The sequence below is a fragment of the Haematobia irritans genome, chromosome 4, assembly GCF_050003625.1.
Source record: "Haematobia irritans isolate KBUSLIRL chromosome 4, ASM5000362v1, whole genome shotgun sequence".
In the NCBI taxonomy this organism is placed as follows: Eukaryota; Metazoa; Arthropoda; class Insecta; order Diptera; family Muscidae; genus Haematobia; species Haematobia irritans.
In genome coordinates, this window is record NC_134400.1 from 25,348,789 (window position 1) to 25,370,328 (window position 21,540).

Below are 21,540 nucleotides of genomic sequence, written 5' to 3' on the forward strand. Positions count from 1 at the left end.
TTTAATTGAAACAAAAATCAATCACAAAAATTAATAGTATCAATTAATTTTTTAATTGACCTTCAATTAATTTTTTAATTCATACTATCATTTCTGTGATTGAAGACATTTCAATTAAAAAATTAATTGGATCAATTAATTTCGTGATTGAATCAGAAAAATTTTTTTTTGTGTGTAGAGAAATAAAGTTTTGGTAGATTATTTTTGGCTCGAGTGGCAACCGTGATTATGAACCGATATGCACCAATTTTTGTGTGAGTGGGGATCAGTTTATCTGGGGCTATATATAACTATAGACCAATATGGATCAATTTGGGCATGGTTGTTAGAGACCACATACTAACACCACGTTCCAAATTTCAATCGAATCGGATGAATTTTGCTCCTCCAAGAGGTTCCGCAGGTCAAATCTGGGGGTCGGTTTATATGGAGGCTATATATAATAATGGACCAATATGGACGAATTTCTGCATGGTTGTTAGAGATCATATACTAACACCACGTACCAAATTTCAACCGTATCGGATGAAATTTTCTCCTCCAAGAGGCTCCAGAGGTCAAATATAATTATTGACCGATATGGATAAATTTTTGCATGGTTGTTAAAGACCATGTACTAACACCACGTACATATATAATTATGGACCGATACGGATAATTGTTATTAGAGACCTCGGATGAAATTTGCTTCTATAAGAAGCTCCGCAAGCCAAATCTGGGGGGTCGGTTTATATGGGGGCTATACGTAAAAGTGGTCCTAAATATATGGTCCATTTGCAATACCATCCGACCTACATTAATAATAACTACTTGTGCCAAGGTTTAAGTCGATAGCTTATTTCGATCGGAAGCTAGCGTAATTTCAACAGACGGAAGAACGGACGTGGAGGGTATAATAAAAAGGATGGTGCAGGGTATAATATACTGAACCCCGTCCGATTTTTCAGTTTGCTTACTTTTTTTATGAACAATTTCAATGGATATCATAATAATTTCTATTTACACCTTAGAATTAATTACTTTAAAACAAAATTATTGTAGAAAACTTATATTGTTTAAACACCCCCTCCTATTGGCTACCATTACAGGAGTTTATAAGCCTAGCAGAATTTCATATCTAAATCTACCTACATGGTACATATCATTGTTATTTATAGGATATTCCCCCATACGATTTTATAACCAACTCATAAAAAGGGGAAGACATTAACTTACATTTTCTACATAATATCCCACACAGAGAGGACAAAAGGAATACAAACTCACCTGTATTAAGTACTAAGGATACATTAAAGCGTTTTGTTGCTTTTACTGCCGCTGGTGTTGAGTTTTCAGTTACTCGTTACTCCCAACAGGATCTTTTCTTGATGTTCAGATTAGATTGGGTTAACGGCTATGCAAATGAAGGGAAAGTTTGTGGTAGATGAATAAGAGTATTTGTCTGGTTTGCTAGCTCCTTTTTTTTGGTTTGGTTTTATTTCATAAAGATATCGATGACGAGTTTCACAGAACGTTGACGATAGAACGTGTTTGCTTTTAAGAGAAGGAAAGGGAAAATGTTGTTCCGTTTTTTTTTGGTAGGGGGTTTTTTGTATTCTCAAAAGTTATTCTAATTAGATCAGCCAAGAGAAATTTTGGTGGTATTTTTTGTTAAAATTGTTTGTTAAACTTTTATGTTTTCACTGATGTTTTTTGTGGTAAACTGTTATTATTCTTTCACTACTTGCCATTATAAACTCAGTGGTTCATGTGTTAATGACCAAGATTTGGTTTTTTTTTCTTTAATTTTATTTTCTTTTTTATAATCCAAATATTTTTCTTTTTTTTATAAATAATTTTTTGAACTAAATTAAGTTTTGCTTTTAATCCAATTGTGAATTTTCTTAGTTTTAGTCTTGAAGCCTCTGGAAAACTTCATTGAATCCGACGTTGCTGTTGCGTTTTTACTGTCGTTGTCGTTTCCTATGGTATGGCGTTCTTTGTCACAGGAAACATGTTCATGTTTCAACACATTCTCAGCATGCCACTGTATGACTGTATCCTCTTCCGGTTGCTTGCTTCGTTTGCCATATTCTCTTCAAGCTAAATGTATAAGCATAGGCTTTGTTTGTATGTCTTCTTGTTGTAGTTGTAGTCTCCGACGTTGGACAAATAAACAAAAAATAACGGGACTTCCTTTTCGAACACTCTTTGTTGACCGTTTTCATTAGAACATGAGAGCAACATGCAACTAAAACTGCTGGCTGCTTGCCTGCTCGTATATATGTGGGAGTGTGGATGTGTGTTGGTGTGTGCAGGAAAAGAAAATAAGAGAATTATGTGAATTAAAATTTCAACTCATTACAGTAGAACAACAAAAAAACAAACAACAAAAACAAATACATGTAACATCATACGAACGACAATACGTATACACAACAGCAACAACAACACATACCTACAACAACACCAAAAAATCATAATAAACAAGAAAATACAACATCTAACAGTGTTGCCATTATTTGGGAATATTTTTTTGTGTATGCCGACGAATATCTAGAGTTGGGGATTTGATGCACAAAAAAAACTATATTTTTGGCTTTAATCACGAAATTAATCGATCCAATTAATTTTTAATTGAAATGTCTTCAATCACAGAAATGATAGTATCAATCACCAAAGACAATTAAAAAAATATTGGATGCAATTAATTTTGATTGATGATTGATTACATTTTGAAATGAAAATTTTTTAAAATTCAATTAAAATTGGAAAAATTTTGCTGATATTTTTTCTGCGTGGGCAATTTCTAGATATTTGGAGATTTTCTGAAGTTTTTCTTATTGAAGTAAGTCCCAAAATATTACAAATGGAGCATGTGGAGTAGAAATAGATACAGGCGCCTAAGCACTAATTCACACTTTACTCTGCTTGACCTAGCCAATTTTCTGCTATTGTGAAATCATTTATGTAGGGATTCGCCCCTAAATGTTGTCGGCTTCCCTGCGTATATCTTGAAATATCTCTTGAATTGTTAATGTGACCAAGTTTTAAATATTTTTAGTTTCCATCAACAAAAGAAAGATACTACTAAAAAAATAGATAAATTTATTAAAGATATCTATAGAAAATTTATAGAAAACTTTTTCAAAACTTTTTTTCTATAGGAAATCTTGTCAAAATTGTATTTCATTAGAAAATGTTGTCAATATTTTATTTATATACAAAATTTTGTCAAAATTTTATTTCTATAGAGAATTTTGTCACAATGTTAGTTCTATAGAAAATTTTGTTGATATTTTATATCTTTAAAAATGTTTGTCGAAAATTTTATTTCTATAGAAAATTTAGTCAATATTTTATTTCTATACAAAATTTGCCAAAATTTTATTTCTATAGAAAATTTTGTCAGAATTCTATTTCTATAGGAAATTTTGTCAAAATTTTATTTCTATAGAAAATTTTGTAACTATTTTATTTCTATAGAAAATTTTGTCGAAATTTTTTTTATAGAAAATTTTATCGAAATTTTATTTCTATAGAAAATTTTATCAAATTTTTATTTTTATAGAAATTTTGTCAAAAATTTATTTCTATAGAAATTTTTTTATAAATTTTATTTCCATAAAAAATTTTGTCAAATTTTATTTCTATAGAAAATTTTGTCAAAATTTTCGTCAAAAATGTATTTCTATAGAAATTTTTTTCCTAAATTTCCATAAAAAATTTTGTCAAAATTTTATTTCTATATAAAATTTTGTCAAAATTTTATTTCTATTTAAAATTTTGTCAAAATTTTATTTCTATAGAAAATTTTGTTAAATTTTTTTTTTTAGAAAATTTTGCCAAAATTTTATTTCTATAGAAAATTTTGTCAAAATTTTATTTCCATAGAAAATGTTGTCAAAATTTTATTTCCATAGAAAATTTTGTCAAAATTTTATTTCCATAGAAAATTTTGCCAAAAATTTATTTCCATAGAAAATTTTGTCAAAATTTTATTTCTATAGAGAATTCTGTCAAAATTTTAGTTCTATAGAAAATTTTGTTGATATTTTATATCTTTAAAAATGTTTGTCGAAAATTTTATTTCTATAGAAAATTTAGTCAATATTTTATTTCTATAAAAAATTTGCCAAAATTTTATTTATATAAAAAATTTTGTCGAAATTTTATTTCAATAGAAAATTCTGTCCAAATTTTATATCCATAGAAAATTTTGTTCAAATTTTATTTCCATAGAAAATTTTGTTAAAATTTAATTTCTATAGAATATTTTGCCAAAATTTTACTTCTATAGAAAATTTTGTCAAAATATTATTTCTATAGAATATTTTGTCAAAATTTTATTTCTATAGAAAATTTTGTCGAAAATTTTATTTTTATAGAAAATTTTATCGAAATTTCGGCATAAGCCGGCTATCATACAAAACCTTTTTTCGGGAGGTTCAAGTGTGGTTCATTGTTGGGTTTAATAAACTGCCTGAATTTATTCTGATAATTGGTTGATAGTTTTGCTGCAAGTAGAGGATGCTAATGAGGAATGTGGTAATTCCAAAACGTGCGTCCATCCAACTATCTTGCAGTCAATAGGGCTTTGCCCAAATAAATTTGACAAACATTCTTTTCCTCTGTTGGTTAAGCTACACTTGTAGTTTAGTCAATGTATGGTTTTAAGTTGCAATAAAAACAACAACAATGCGAAATTTTATTTCTATAGAAAATTTTATCAAATTTTTATTTCTATAGAATTTTTTTTTTCAAAATTTTATTTCTATAGAAAATTTTGGTAAAATTTTATTTCCACAAAAAATTTTGTCAAAATTTTATTTCTATAGAAAATTTTGTCAAAATTTTATTTCTATAGGTTAAGTTAGGTTAGGTTAGGTGGCAGCCCGATGTATCAGGCTCACTTAGACTATTCAGTCCATTGTGATAACACATTGGTGAACTTCTCTCTTATCACTGAGTGCTGCCCGATTCCATGTTAAGCTCAATGACAAGGGACCTCCTTTTTATAGTCTAGTCCGAACGGCGTTCCACATTGCAGTGAAACCACTTAGAGAAGCTTTGAAACCAGAAACTCAGAAATGTCACCAGCATTACTGAGGTGGGATAATCCACCGCTGAAAAACATTTTGGTGTTCGGTCGAAGCAGGAATCGAACCCACGACCTTGTGAATGCAAGGCGGGCATGCTAACCATTGCACCAATTTTATTTCTATAGAAATTTCGTCAAAAATTTATTTCTATAGACATTTTTTTCTAACTTTTATTTCCATAAAAAATTTTGCCAAAATTTTATTTCTATATAAAATTTTTTCAAATTTGTATTTCTGCAGAAAATTTTGTCAAAATTTTATTTCCATAGAAAATTTTGTCAAAATTTTATTTCTATAGAAAATTTTATCGAAATTTTATTTCTTTATAAAATTTTTTTCAAAGTTGTATTTCTATAGAAAATTTTGTCAAAATTCTATTTCTATAGAAAATTTTGTCAAAATTTTATTTCTATAGAAAATTTTGTCAAACTGTTATTTCTATAGAAAAATTTGTCAAAATTTAATTTCTATAGGAAAATTTGTCAAAATTTAATTTCTATAGAAAATTTTGCCAAAATGTTAATTCTATAGAAAAATTTGTCAAAATTATATTTCTATAGAAAATTGTGTCAACATTTTATTTCTATAGAAAATGTTGTCAAGTTTTTATTTCTATATAAAATTTTGTCAAAATTTTATTTCTATAGAAAATTTTGTCAAAGTTGTATTTCTATAGAAAATTTTGTCAAAATTGAATTTCTATAGAAAATTTTGTCAATATTTTATTTCTATAGAAAATTTTGTCAAAATTTTATTTTCATAGAAAATGTTGTCAATATTTTATTTCATTATAAAACATCAAGAATTCTACCAATTTGCCAAACAGTAAAAAATATACTATTTTTGGTAGAATTCTACCAACTATGGCAACCGTGCTGGTGATACTGGCATCTACTATGGATACCATGCCAATATTTCTTTTCGTGATCATGTACTATAGCAGTGAGGGTTGTTTTTGGACCCATGTAACTAGGATGCAGATTCATATCTTTTAAGTCCCAGGAAGTCCATATAGAGTATTGCGAAATGTTCGGTTGCTCCACGAAATAAAATTTGAAAATTTAAATCTTGGTTTTATTTATTTTTCATAAAATAGTTTTCACAAATGTTTTTGGAATTTTTATGAGAAATTTTAAGTTGGGAATTTTTGGGGATCAAAACATTCCAATTTGGGGACACAATATGATCGTGACAGTTTCCAGTAAATTTTAAAGATATGACAATACTTAGTTTTTATGTTTATAAATTAAAGAAAAAAAAAACAAATGTTAAGTATGTAAATGACCGAAATCTTAATTGTTTTGCCAGTGTTTGAAGACTTAAGATTTCTAAAGGAATTTGTGTACTACAAATCGTGATCACATGACCCAGTGTAAAAGTACGAAGCAAAACCTCACATCACCCAAAATTGGTAAGCCATTGCTATTAGGTGGAAATATTGTTTACTTTTGCAAACGCATGTCTTCTATGCGGCATGACCATAAGCTGAAATGTAAGCCTGACCAAAAGGAGTAAACAAAGGAGTTTGAGAGAAATGAAAATGGACATTTTTTGGTAGGTGGTAGTTCTTTTGAAAATCTGATGTACTATGGTAACCGAAACGATGTTATTGTGACCCGTCCTTCCAAATTTTATGTAGAGATCCCTTCCTGTCTGTAGTCCCATTGCATGTCTCCCGATTCAAAGCAAGGGAAACAAGGTTTGCGTCCTCTTTGTACTTCATACGACAGTTGGTCCACCATCTTAAAATCCTTGTCTCCTTAAGAAACATATTTGCATCGCCTACCGGGAGTGAGATAAAGGTCTTCTTTTGTTCTCTGAAATAAGTCATGTCTTCATTAGGTGTCATTGTCACTTTCCTAATAGACTCTCTGACTCCTTCTTCTGCTAAGTGCACCCAGGACTTTAAACTATATTGTGACGTTCGTCTTGATGGTCATTGTTTGCAGGTAGATCCATAGTGTTTAATAAATAAAATACAGGGCCAAGTATACTACCCTGAGGTACCCCTGAGTTTATGGGCAGATAGGACGAATAAGGCTCTCTTCCTCTAATTCAAAAATATCTCTCTCGATAATTGGATACTAAAGGATTATAGTATGTGACTGGAAGACATGTGTGAAATTTGTATAAGAAGCCTTTGTACCATATGGTATCAAAAGCTTGCAATACGTCTAGAAAAATTGCGCAACATACATTCTTATGTTCAAGTACATCTTCTATGGTATGTGTGACCCGATAAATTTGGTCTATTGTTGAATGTTTTCGGCGAAACCCAAACTGATGATCAGGTTTCGATTATGGTATTCAGTCGTTTGCAAATCAATTTTTCGAATATTTCCCCCAAAATTGATAAAAGGGATATAGGCCTATAAGATTTTATATAGCAGGGAGGTTTTCCAGGTTTAGGTATCATAATCATCTCAGACACCTTCCAGTAAAATGGAAAGCATTCATGTTTGATAGCTGAATTAAATATATGTGTTAACATTTGGAGTCGTTTTAAAGGCAGGTTTTTGAGTAAAGTAGGGGAAACAAGATCATATCCTGGAGATTTATTGGACTTGAGAAGTCGAATTTCATCTCTCACTACTTCAACTTGAATTATTGGTATTGATCGAGATTTCTTCTAAACGATCAATATCAGAGTCTTTGGGAGAGAATAGCACGGAGTGGTTATCCGCGAAAGTAGATGCCTTTTTGGCATCGGTTTGGCACACTCTCCATTTTGTTCCCTAATAAAGGGTGATACGGTCAAAATTTGGTCAATATAAACTTGACGTATTTCTTTCAATTTTGCATTTAAAAAACCTGAACACCCCTCATTTTGAAGGTGTGTGTGTGTAGAATGTTGCTCCTATTTTGATTTTGGAATTCACTCTTCAGTTGTCAAAATGCCGTACAAGCAAGAAGAGCAGCGTATCAAAATTTTGCTCGCGCATCGCGAAAATCCGAGCTACTCGCACGCAAAGCTGGCAAAATCGCTAAAAGTTGCCAAATCAACCGTTACAAATGTAATTAAAGTGTTTGGGGAACGTTTGTCGACAGCCAGGAAGTCTGGATCGGGGGGAAATCGAAAACCGGAAGCCGCTGAGACGACAAAGAGAGCTGCCGGTAGTTTCAAGCGAAACCCTAACCTCTCTCTCCGAGATGCCGCAAATAAGCTGGATGTATCGTCTTCAACCGTGCATCGAGCCAAAAAACGAGCCGGACTATCGACTTACAAGAAGGTAGTGACTCCAAATCGCGATGATAAACAAAATACGACGGCCAAAGCGCGATACCGGAGGCTGTACACGACGATGCTGACGAAGTTTGACTGCGTGGTAATGGAGGACGAAACCTACGTCAAAGTCGACTACAAGCAGCTTCCGGGACAGGAGTTTTATACGGCAAAAGGAAGGGGAAAGGTAGCAGATATTTTCAAGCACATAAAACTGTCAAAGTTCGCAAAGAAATATCTGGTTTGGCAAGCCATCTGTACCTGTGGCTTGAAAAGCACCATTTTCATAGCTTCCGGGACTGTCAACCAAGAAATTTACGTGAAAGAGTGTTTGAATAAACGTCTGCTGCCTTTCCTGAAGAAACACGGTTGTTCCGTACTGTTTTGGCCGGATTTGGCATCTTGCCATTACGGTAAAAAGGCCATGGAGTGGTACGCCGCCAACAACGTGCAGGTGGTTCCCAAGGACAAGAACCCTCCCAATACGCCAGAGCTCCGCCCAATTGAGAAACACTGGGCTATTGTCAAGCGGAACCTAAAGAAGACCAAAAAAACTGGTAAGGACGAGCAGCAGTTCAAGGCAAACTGGCTTTCTGCGGCGAAGAAGGTGGACAAGGTGGCTGTACAAAATCTGATGGCAGGTGTCAAGTGTGAGGCCCGGCAATTCGGATTTGGAAAAGCGAAAGCCTAACTGAATATTTTTCCTGAATTTTATACTAATTGAACCTGAAAAAGAAATTTAATTTGATTTTTTAAATAAACGATTTCGCCGATTTACACGATTTTTTTTTATATCGCTATTCAAAGTTTTGGATGCGTTATTCAATTTCTTTACATCGTCTGGGACCTGTTCTGTTGTCATTTTTTTCTTCAATTTCGTTTTTCTGAAACTTGTACAAGTATGCCGAATATGTGTTTGCATGACGTATTATTTTTCTTGCTGGTGTACTATTGCAGGCACATTCTTAAATAAGAGTTGTGCATTTGGAGACAACTCCGTCCAGTTCTTCAGGATAATTAATAGCACAGGGGAATTTACAACAGGGTTTTGTATAGGGGCGTTTTTACTTACGACAGCGTTAAATAACGTATTGTAGTTTTTTTATTTTTTTTTTTAGACAAACCCAGCAAGTCTCTGCTGGGCTGGTGCACTTCACTTGTTCTTGGGGGTCTGAAGTATTAGGGTATCTGCCCCAAGATCCCCATGTATCTTTCCCTTCTGATTTTCCCATTGTCATAATGAACTCGTGTTTTGGCGCGATGTAATTTGAAAATTTACCTCTGAATGTGGGTATTCTCCGTTTTCCCTTGGAGTGCTCGGAGTTTCGCGGTATACTTAAACCACATGGTGTAATTATACCAGCCACTTCTACATCAGAAGGTAACGTGGCGGTGGGACGCGTCGTTTTTACCAGCGACCGCATTATACTAGAGCTAATTTAATTTAATTATACCCTTCACCACTACTGTGGTACAGGGTATAATAAGTTTGTGCATTTGTATGTAACGCCAAGAAGGAGTAATCATAGACCAACCTTTTAGTATACGGATCGGCTTAGAATTAAATTCTGAGTCGATTTAGCGATGTCCGTCTGTCTGTCTGTCCGTCTGTCTGTTGGTGTATTTTTGTGTGCAAAGTACAGCTCGCAGTTTTAGTCCGATTATTCTAAAATTTGGTATGGCGTCCTCTTTCGGCGCAAAGACGATCCCTATTGATTTTGGAAAAATCAGTTCAGATTTAGATATAGCTGCCATATATATTTTTCACCGATCTGGTCATAATTGGCGTGTATATAAACCGATCTTCCTCAAATTCCGTACATCCAAATATTTTCTGAGTCTCAAAAAACTTGCAAAATATCAGCCAAATCGGTTCAGATTTAGATATAGCTCCCATATATAGCTTTCGCCCGATTTACACTCATTTGCCCACAGAGGCCAATTTTTTGCTCCGATTTAATTGAAATTTTGCATAGGGTGTAGAATTAGCATTGTAACTATGCGTGCCACATTTGGTTGAAATCGGTTCAGATTTAGATATATCTCCCATATATAGCTTTCGCCCGATTTACACTCATATGACCACAGAGGCCAATTTTTAACTCCGATTTAGTTGAAATTTTGCACAGGGAGTTGAATTAGCATTGTTACTATGCGTGCCAAATTTGGTTGAAATCGGTTCAGATTTAGATATATCTCCCATATATAGCTTTCGCCCGATTTACACTCATATGACCACTGATGCCAATTATTTGCTCCGATTTAGTTGAAATTTTGCACAGGGAGTTGAATTAGCATTGTTACTATGCGTGCCAAATTTGGTTGAAATCGGTTCAGATTTGGATATATCTCCCATATATAGCTTTCGCCCGGTTTACACTCATTTGCCCACAGAGGCCAATTTTTTGCTCCGATTTAATTGAAATTTTGCATAGGGAGTAGAATTAGCGTTGTAACTATGCGTGCCAAATTTGGTTGAAATCGGTTCAGATTTGGATATATCTCCCATATATTGCTTTCGCCCGATTTGCACTCATATGACCACAGAGGCCAATTTTTAACTCCGATTTAGTTGAAATTTTGCACAGGGAGTTGAATTAGCATTGTAACTATGAGTGCCAAATTTGGTTGAAATCGGTTCAGATTTAGATATATCTCCCATATATAGCTTTCGCCCGATTTACACTCATATGACCACTGATGCCAATTATTTGCTCCGATTTAGTTGAAATTTTGCACAGGGAGTTGAATTAGCATTGTTACTATGCGTGCCAAATTTGGTTGAAATCGGTTCAGATTTGGATATATCTCCCATATATAGCTTTCGCCCGGTTTACACTCATTTGCCCACAGAGGCCAATTTTTTGCTCCGATTTAATTGAAATTTTGCATAGGGAGTAGAATTAGCGTTGTAACTATGCGTGCCAAATTTGGTTGAAATCGGTTCAGATTTGGATATATCTCCCATATATTGCTTTCGCCCGATTTGCACTCATATGACCACAGAGGCCAATTTTTAACTCCGATTTAGTTGAAATTTTGCACAGGGAGTTGAATTAGCATTGTAACTATGAGTGCCAAATTTGGTTGAAATCGGTTCAGATTTAGATATATCTCCCATATATAGCTTTCGCCCGATTTACACTCATATGACCACTGATGCCAATTATTTGCTCCGATGTAGTTGAAATTTTGCACAGGGAGTTGAATTAGCATTGTTACTATGCGTGCCAAATTTGGTTGAAATCGGTTCAGATTTGGATATATCTCCCATATATAGCTTTCGCCCGGTTTACACTCATTTGCCCACAGAGGCCAATTTTTTGCTCCGATTTAATTGAAATTTTGCATAGGGAGTAGAATTAGCGTTGTAACTATGCGTGCCAAATTTGGTTGAAATCGGTTCAGATTTGGATATATCTCCCATATATTGCTTTCGCCCGATTTGCACTCATATGACCACAGAGGCCAATTTTTAACTCCGATTTAGTTGAAATTTTGCACAGGGAGTTGAATTAGCATTGTAACTATGAGTGCCAAATTTGGTTGAAATCGGTTCAGATTTAGATATATCTCCCATATATAGCTTTCGCCCGATTTACACTCATATGACCACTGATGCCAATTATTTGCTCCGATTTAGTTGAAATTTTGCACAGGGAGTTGAATTAGCATTGTTACTATGCGTGCCAAATTTGGTTGAAATCGGTTCAGATTTGGATATATCTCCCATATATAGCTTTCGCCCGGTTTACACTCATTTGCCCACAGAGGCCAATTTTTTGCTCCGATTTAATTGAAATTTTGCATAGGGAGTAGAATTAGCGTTGTAACTATGCGTGCCAAATTTGGTTGAAATCGGTTCAGATTTGGATATATCTCCCATATATTGCTTTCGCCCGATTTGCACTCATATGACCACAGAGGCCAATTTTTAACTCCGATTTAGTTGAAATTTTGCACAGGGAGTTGAATTAGCATTGTAACTATGAGTGCCAAATTTGGTTGAAATCGGTTCAGATTTAGATATATCTCCCATATATAGCTTTCGCCCGATTTACACTCATATGACCACTGATGCCAATTTTTTGCTCCGATTTAGTTGAATAGTTGGATATATCTCCCATATATAGCTTTCGCCCGATTTACACTCAGATGACCACAGAGGCCAATTTTTTGCAACGATTTAATTGAAATTTTGCACAGGGAGTAGAATTAGCATTGTAGCTATGAGTGCCAAATTTGGTTGAAATCGGTTCAGATTTAGATATAGCTCCTATATATATGTTTTTCTGATTTCGACAAAAATGGTCAAAATACCATTATTTTCCTTGTTAAATCGCCACTGCTTAGTCGAAAAGTTGTAAAAATCACTCTAATTTTCCTAAACTTCTAATACATATATATCGAGCGATAAATCATAAATAAACTTTTGCGAAGTTTCCTTAAAATTGCTTCAGATTTAAATGTTTCCCATATTTTTTACTAAAATTGTGTTCCGCCCTAGTGCATTAGCCAACTTAAATTTTGAGTCTATAGGTTTTGTAAAAGTCTATCAAATTCTGTCCAAATAGAGTGATATTTAAATGTATGTATTTGGGACAAACCTTTATATATAGGATGTGATATGGTATCGAAAATTTAGATCTACAAAGCGGTGCAGGGTATAATATAGTCGGCCCCGCCCGACTTTAGACTTTCCTTACTTGTTTTTTACTAAAATTGTGTTCCTCCCTAGTGCATTAGCCAACTTAAATTTTGAGTCTATAGATTTTGTAAAAGTCTGTCAAATTCTGTCCAAATCGAGTGATATTTAAATGTATGTATTTGGGACAAACCTTTATATATAGCACCCAACACATTTGACGGAAAATTTAGATCTACAAAGTGATGCAGGGTATAATATAGTCGGCCCCGCCCGACTTTAGACTTTCCTTACTTGTTTTTTACTAACATTGTTTTCCAACCTAGTGCATTAGCCGACTTAAATTTTGAGTCTATAGATTTTGGACAAACCTTTATATATAGCCCCCAATACATTTGACGGATGTGATATGGTATCGACAATTTAGATCTACAAAGTGGTGCAGGGTATAATATAGTCAGCCCCGCCCGACTTTAGACTTTCCTCACTTGTTTTTTACTAACATTGTGTTCCAACCTAGTGCATTAGCCGACTTAAATTTTGAGTCTATAGATTTTGGACAAACCTTTATATATAGCCCCCAATACATTTGACGGATGTGATATGGTATCGAAAATTTAGATCTACAAAGTGGTGCAGGGTATAATATAGTCGGCCCCGCCCGACTTTAGACTTTCCTCACTTGTTTTATTTTATTTAACTCCTCAAACTACCAGCAATATTTCTTTCTATCCATCCCATTGTGCAATATACGTGTACATGACCCTACGTGAGAACGAATAGTAACAGAGTTGGGGTAATACATCGTGTTTTGGAATAAGATGTGTTTTTGAATTTTAACTAAGTAGGCAAGGAAAACAAAAACACCAATCTTACAACATACAAGTCTTTGGTGTTATTGCCATTCTTTTGTAATTTAACTGTTAATATTCTGGTGTGTGTGTGTGTTTGTGTACGTGTATATTGTGGGGATATTCGCGTTTGCTGTGACTTAAAGACGTCACTTAACTTCTTGTTCTTATTCTTCTACTCCAGTTTTTCATTTCTTCAATCTATAAAAGCTTCAAATATTGTAGCAGCACTCTGAATAGTAGAGTGTATGCTGTTGTGTGTGTGTGAGTGTCATATTCGTGTTCATCACAAAGTTTATGTGTGGGGGGGGGGGGGGTACGTGTTTGCTGTTTCAGTTTGCCTAGATTACCCCTATTTATGCTCGCAACAGCACAAATATTTCCACTTTACTTTTACTAGAAATGTTCTCTCAGTCTCTTTCACTCTGTCTCTCTCCCTTTGCTAACCTCTCATCACTCTTTCCCTTTTATATTCAATATTAATATAAATTCCAATTTCAAATTGACAACGTGGTCTTGTCAGCTCTGTTGTCTGTCGCAAAAAGCTTTTTTTTTGTTATGGTGTTGGTTTGATGGGTCCATGAAAAGGTTGGATTGTTAGTGGAGCTTACATAGGACGACGTCATATAGACACGGTTGGTAAAAGAAATTGCACATTGAAAATAAAACAAAAAGCCAAACCAACCAACTTTTGTATAGATGAAACAAAAAAATCAACGTAAATGTTACGTGCTTATTTGAATAAGAATTTTTTGGGATATGTTAGGAGGAGGCCCCCCCCAAAAAAAATAAGCAATACCGAAGCTCGTTTGTAAATCTCATATTTTAGGTTTCATGTGCATCTGATATATATTTCATACATTTTCTTTTTTTTTTGCAAAAAAAAAATGTTTTTTTGAACAACTCATACACCTTTATCATGAAACTCCTTTAGTGCTACGTTAGCTAATGAACTATTAAACCGTCCATCGTGGACAGTTAGGATCTTAAGGTAATTTAATTTTTTTAAGGTAAATCAATTATCCCCTCTCAACAATACTGGTGACATTTCTGAGTGTTTCAAAAGCTTCTCTATGTGGTTTCACCTAACGTAGCCTAACCTAACCTACACGAAAATGGCCGTAAGTGAACAAACTTAAAATTCGTGTATCGCATCACGAGTCGTTATAATGATAAAGGGTGATACGGTCAAAATTTGGTCAAGGGAAAATGCGTGTAAATCGGTGAAATCGTTTATTTAAAAAATCAAATTAAATTTCTTTTTCAAGTTCAATTAGTAAAAAATTCAGGAAAAATATTCAGTTAGGCTTTCGCTTTTCCAAACCCGAATTGCCGGGCCTCACGCTTGACACCTGCCATCAGATTTTGTACAGCCACCTTGTCAACCTTCTTCGCCGCAGAAAGCCAGTTTGCCTTGAACTTCTTCTGTAGGTTCCGCTTGACAATATCCCAGTATTTCTCAATTGGGCGGAGCTCTGGCGTGTTGGGAGGGTTCTTGTCCTTGGGAACCACCTGCACGTTGTTGGCGGTCTACCACTCCATGGCCTTTTTACCGTAATGGCAAGATGCCAAATCAGGCCAAAACAGTACGGAACAACCGTGTTTCTTCAGGAAAGGCAGCAGACGTTTATTCAAACACTCTTTCACGTAAATTTCTTGGTTGACAGTCCCGGAAGCTATGAAAATGGTGCTTTTCAAGCCACAGGTACAGATGGCTTGCCAAACCAGATATTTCTTTGCGAACTTTGACAGTTTTATGTGCTTGAAAATATCTGCTACCTTTCCCCTTCCTTTTGCCGTATAAAACTCCTGTCCCGGAAGCTGCTTGTAGTCGGCTTTGACGTAGGTTTCGTCGTCCATTACCACGCAGTCAAACTTCATCAGCATCGTCGTGTACAGCCTCCGGGATCGCGCTTTGGCCGTCGTATTTTGTTTATCATCGCGATTTGGAGTCACTACCTTCTTGTAAGTCGATAGTGCGGCTCGATTTTTGGCTCGATGCACGGTTGTAGACGATACACCCAGCTTATTTGCGGCATCTCGGAGAGAGAGGTTAGGGTTTCGCTTGAATCTACCGGCAACTCTCTTTGTCGTCTCAGCGGCTTCCGGTTTTCGATTTCCCCCCCATCCAGACTTCCTGGCTGTCGACAAACGTTCCCCAAACACTTTAATTACATTTGTAACGGTTGATTTGACAACTTTTAGCGATTTTGCCAGCTTTGCGTGCGAGTAGCTCGGATTTTCGCGATGCGCGAGCAAAATTTTGATACGCTGCTCTTCTTGCTTGTACGGCATTTTGACAACTGAAGAGTGAATTCCAAAATCAAAATAGGAGCAACATTCTACACACACACACACATCTTCAAAATGAGGGGTGTTCAGGTTTTTTAAATGCAAAATTGAAAGAAATACGTCAAGTTTATATTGACCAAATTTTGACCGTATCACCCTTTACTAGTAACGTTGTCGAATGCCATATCAAAGAGAAGAAAAATACAAGAGGACGAAACTGTGAAGCGAAACTGCGTCAGTAGGTGGCAGTCATGAGGAAAATTTCTCTTATATCAGTCAGTTTTTGTCGGCGCTTCTCTCAAATATCATACAGTTTGCGTCGGCGTCACCCAGTTCAGTTCTCTGCCGCCTTTACGAAACGTAAGGAAACTAGGATTTAGAACCTACTTTGTAATAACAAATGTTCTTTTATATAAATATTTTCATTCTATTAAATTTTTTTTGGCAGACAATTTGAAATTATAACTGCCGATGCCTTTATAAACAATTTATCAAAACAGCGCTTCGACCGCAACGTAGGTAATACCAACACCGCAGGCATTGTGCGACATCTATACGGTTGACATTTGTTGTTTTTGTAGAAGAGAAATTTTCGTCCTCTTGTGCAGTGTTGCCAACTCCCCAAGGCCAAAAAGCACCAAAAAATATAATATTAATTCTAACATACCACCTTCCACCACAAAATCGAAAATTAAATGCTCTACTAAACACAAAAAAAAAAAACCTTCCGAAGATGTATTATAGAACTTTTATGAATTGAATTTCAAGAAGTTAAGGTGGGTATTAAGATCGAGTTTAGCCGCTAAAATTGTAATTTTTTCACAATTACTTTTCTTTAATAGTAAATCATTTTAAGGAATACAAACTTTGTGAAAATTTACTTTTGGCTATTCCCCATCAAGTTATAATAAACTTTGCAGCAAATATGCATAATTTCATGCCCATTTTTAGTGATATAGTTTTCACTTTAACGGCAAAACTCAAACTTAGTACTCACCATTATGAACCGCTATTCAAGTATACACCTTGATCAGTTTTAATGCTTTCGTCCAATTCATTATGATCAGTGATGTTTTTCAACTTTCAAAATATTAATATATGGAAGGAGTCTATTGCTTATTTCAGTTGTGCGTGCTTTTGTGGATTTAATACAAACGTTTTTAATGACATCTTTACCAAATTCAAAAATTCGACACTCATCGCTCGACTTTCCTACAGAATACCCTAAATAACAATATTAATTAAAATATAATCAATACCAACTTCATAACAATCAAATTCTATATTTGGCAATAATTTTGATTAGACTTTCAAGAGTCGAAGATCTTGAAAGTCTAATCAAAATTTTTGTATCAATTAAACTTAATACTATTCAAAATAACAAAAAGCACCAAAAGCACTAAATGAAAATGCCAGAAAGCACCAAGTTGGTGCTTTTTTTGAAAAGGCACCAAAAAGGCAATTTGGTGCTTTTTAGAAATCAAATCAAAAAGCACTAAATTTGGTGCTAAAAGCACCAAATTGGCAACACTGCTCTTGTGTTTTTATTCTCTCTGAACCCTAGTCTTTGGTGGAGTTTTGTCAGCAATCCATGGGGGAGGGTACATAAGATTCGGCCAAGCCGTTCCCATAACACCTTTGCCTATGCAAGGTGTTATGGGTACTTGAAGTTCTATTATTTTGAAAAAAATCGTCATTGTACGGTATATAGTTGCTCAATTATATTATAGGGTTACCACCCAACTTAGGGAGCCACCGTGGTGCAATGGTTAGCATACTCGCCTTGCATACACAAGGTCATGGGTTCGATTCCTGCTTCGACCGACATTTCTGAGTGTTTCAAAGCTTCTCTAAGTGTTTTCACTGCAACGTTAAACGCCGTTCGGACTCGGCTATAAAAAGGAGGATCCTTGTCACTGTGCTTAACTTGGAATCGGGCAGCACTCAGTGATAAGAGAGAAGTTCACCACTGTGGTATCACAATCGACTGAATAGTCTAAATGAGCCTGATACATCGGGCTGCCACCTAACCTAACCTACCACCAAACTACACTTTTTTTCTCGCAACATAATTCTATTGAATGTTATTGTTTGTAATTTAGTTTTGTTTTTCTCCATGTCTATAATTGTATTCAATATATGCTTTTGGTAAAAAGAAAATGCCTATACGGAGAAGTTTCTAGATCTGCAGAAGATTATCTAGATATGATGGGATTATCCCGATCGCATTGGAACAGTCACGAAGAGGCAGAGAAGTGGAGCTTGAGGAACCGCAATGGACCCACTATGGTTCAAGTTTTGTATCATCCCCATAATCTAACTGAACCTAGACTTTTGTAAGTCAATTTTCTGTAGTATTTTCTAAAAATGTTATTTTCACTGTAAAATCACGATTATACCGAAGTATACCAAATTTTTTCCAATCGGTTCAGATTTTAATGTATATGAGATATATTTCTTTAAATATAGCTCTAAATAAATTAGAACACAGGAAAAACATTTTCCAAATAAAGTCTTAATTGAGTTTTAAACAAGTTTTAAAAAAACGAAATTTAAGAAAAAGAAGTATACACGGCCATAAGTTCGGCCAGACCGAAGCTTATGTACCCTCCACCATGGATTGCGTAGAAACTTCTACTGAAGACTGTCATCCACAATTGAATTACTTGGGTTGCGGTAACACTTGCCACTGGCAAGATATCTAAAACTTCCTAACACCATCTTCTAAATTACAAGGTAGTCCATACGTGGTATATATTAAACTAAAAAAGGCCGATTAAATACGTATATTATTCAGTTTGACAAAATTGTTTATAGAAATAAAATTTTGATTAAATTTTTTACAGAAGTAAAATTTTGACAAAATTTTCTATAGAAATAAAATTTTGACAAAATTTTCTATAGAAATAAATTTTTGACACAATTTTCTATAGAAATAAAATTTTGACAAATTTTCTATAGAAATAAAATTTTGACAAAATTTTCTATAGAAATAAAATTTTGACATAATTTTCTACGGAAATAAAATTTTGACAAAATTTTCTATAGAAATAAAATTTTGATAAAATTTTCTATAGAAATAAAATTTTGACAAAATTTTCTATAGAAATAAAATTTTGGTAGATTATTTTTGGCTCGAGTGGCAACCATGATTATGAACCGATATGGACCAATTTTTGTGTGATTGGGGATCGGCTATATATAACTATAGACAGATATGGACTAATTTTGGCATGGTTATTAACGACCATACATTAACACCACGTTCCAAATTTCAACCGGATCGGATGAATTTTGCTTCTCCAAGAGGCCCCGGAGATCAAATCTGGGGAACGGTTTGTATGGGGGCTATATATAATTATGGACCGATGTGGACCAATTTTTTCATCGTTGTTAGAGACCATATACTTACACCATGTACCAAATTTCAGCCGGATCGGATGAAATTTGCTTCTCTTAGAGGCTCCGCAAGCCAAATCTGGGGATTGGTTTATATGGGGGCTATATATAATTATGGACCGATGTGGACCAATTTTTGCGTGTTTGTTAAAGACCATATACTAGCACTATGTACCAAATTTCAGCCGGATCGGATAAAATTTTCTTCTATTAGAGGCTCCGCAAGCCAAATCTGGGGATCGGTTTATATGGGGGCTATATATAATTATGGACCGATTTGAACCAATTTTTGCGTGGTTGTGAGAGACCATATATTTACACCATATACCAAATTTCAACCGGATCGGATAAAATTTGCTTCTATTAGAGGCTCCGCAAGCCAAATCTGGGGATCGGTTTATATGGGGGCTATATATAATTATGGACCGATATGGACTAATTTTCGCACAGTTGTTAGAGACCATATACTTACACCATGCACCAAATTTCAGCCGGATCGGATAAAATTTGCTTCTCTTAGAGGTTCCACAAGCCAAATCTGGGGATCGGTTTATATGGGGGCTATATATAATTATGGACCGATGTGGACTAATTTTCGCACAGTTGTTAGAGACCATATACTTACACCATGTACCAAATTTCAGCCGGATCGGATGAAATTTGCTTCTCTTAGAGGCTCCGCAAGCCAGATCTGGGGATCGGTTTATATGGGGGCTATATAATTATAAACCGATTTGGACCAATTTTTGCATGGTTGTGAGAGACCATATACAAACACTATGTACCAAATTTCGACCAGATCGTATGACTTTTGCTCCTCCAAGAGGCTCCACAAGCCAAATCTGAGCGTCGGTTTATATGGGGGCTATACGTAAAAGTGGTCCGATATGACCCATTTTCAATACCATCCGACCTACATCAATAACAACTACTTGTGCCAAGTTTCAAGTCGACAGCTTGTTTCGTTCGGAAGTTAGCGTGATTCAACAGATGGACGAACGGACGGACATGCTTAGATCGACTCAGAATTTCACCACGACCCAGAATATATATACTTTATGGGGTCTTAGAGCAATATTTCGATGTGTTGCAAACGGAATGACAAAGTTAATATAGTCCCTATCCTATGGTGGTGGGTATAAACATATTCAATTAAAAATTTTATTGATTCAACAAATTTTTTGATTGAAACAAAAATCAATCACAAAAATTAATAGCACCAGTTAATTTTTTAATTGGGTCAATTAATTTTTTAATTGGATTAATTAATTTTTAATTGATACTATCATTTCTATGATTGAAGACATTTCAATTAAAAAATTAATTGCATCAATTAATTTCGTGATTGAATCAGAAAAAAAATTTTGTGTGAAGAACTTGAAATGGTAACCAAACTGTGGGTATACAGGGTGTTCTATTGTCGGCCTCTTGCGACTTTAGACTACACTTATGTATTTATTTTTTTTTATAAAATGCCCATTTGTGATCTCGAGTTCCTATCAAACCTATCCATCCTGAATATATTTATATACTTGTGATCATCTCAAAGAGCGACATTACAAAGTATAAGAAAGGACAATAGTTCCAACAAAAAAATATTCCCCTTGCAATATCCACAGTTGTACACTAGGGAACAGTTTTCCCAATCGTTGTCATATTTTATTTTATTTCACTTTGTGAAGTAGTTGGCTAGGGATGTTTGAAATTGTTTGCTAAGGATATGAATGTGTACGTGTGTGTTTGTATGCACTGCATCGTTATGTTCTATAGGCAGATCCTTGTAAAAATGTCTTAGGAATTGCTTCCTAAAAGGCGAAATGTTTTTCGTTTCGTTTTACTATTGCAAGAAGTTAGGCTAAAGCGATGGACTTAAGGCTAGAATACATAAGTGCAAATCACAGTGATTAACATTCATACTCGATATTGTTTTACAAAATGACAGATAAAAATGAGCTGAACTAGAAATAAACAAGCATATACGGCCAAAAGTTCGGCCAGTCCAAATCTTATGTACTCTCCACCATGGATTGCAGAAAAAATCTACTAAAG

General features: G+C 34.6%; 1 protein-coding gene across 7 annotated transcripts in view; it reads right to left on the minus strand.

The window, feature by feature from the left end:
• The window catches only part of dysc (whirlin protein dyschronic), a 245,466-nt gene that overhangs the window by 210,900 nt on the left and 13,026 nt on the right, over window positions 1-21,540 (minus strand). For all 7 annotated transcript variants that reach the window (XM_075304893.1, XM_075304895.1, XM_075304894.1 and 4 more), the window contains exon 2: window positions 1,267-2,251. The gene's annotated coding sequence lies outside the window, so the exon portion shown is untranslated. The remainder of the gene's footprint in view (window positions 1-1,266; window positions 2,252-21,540) is intronic.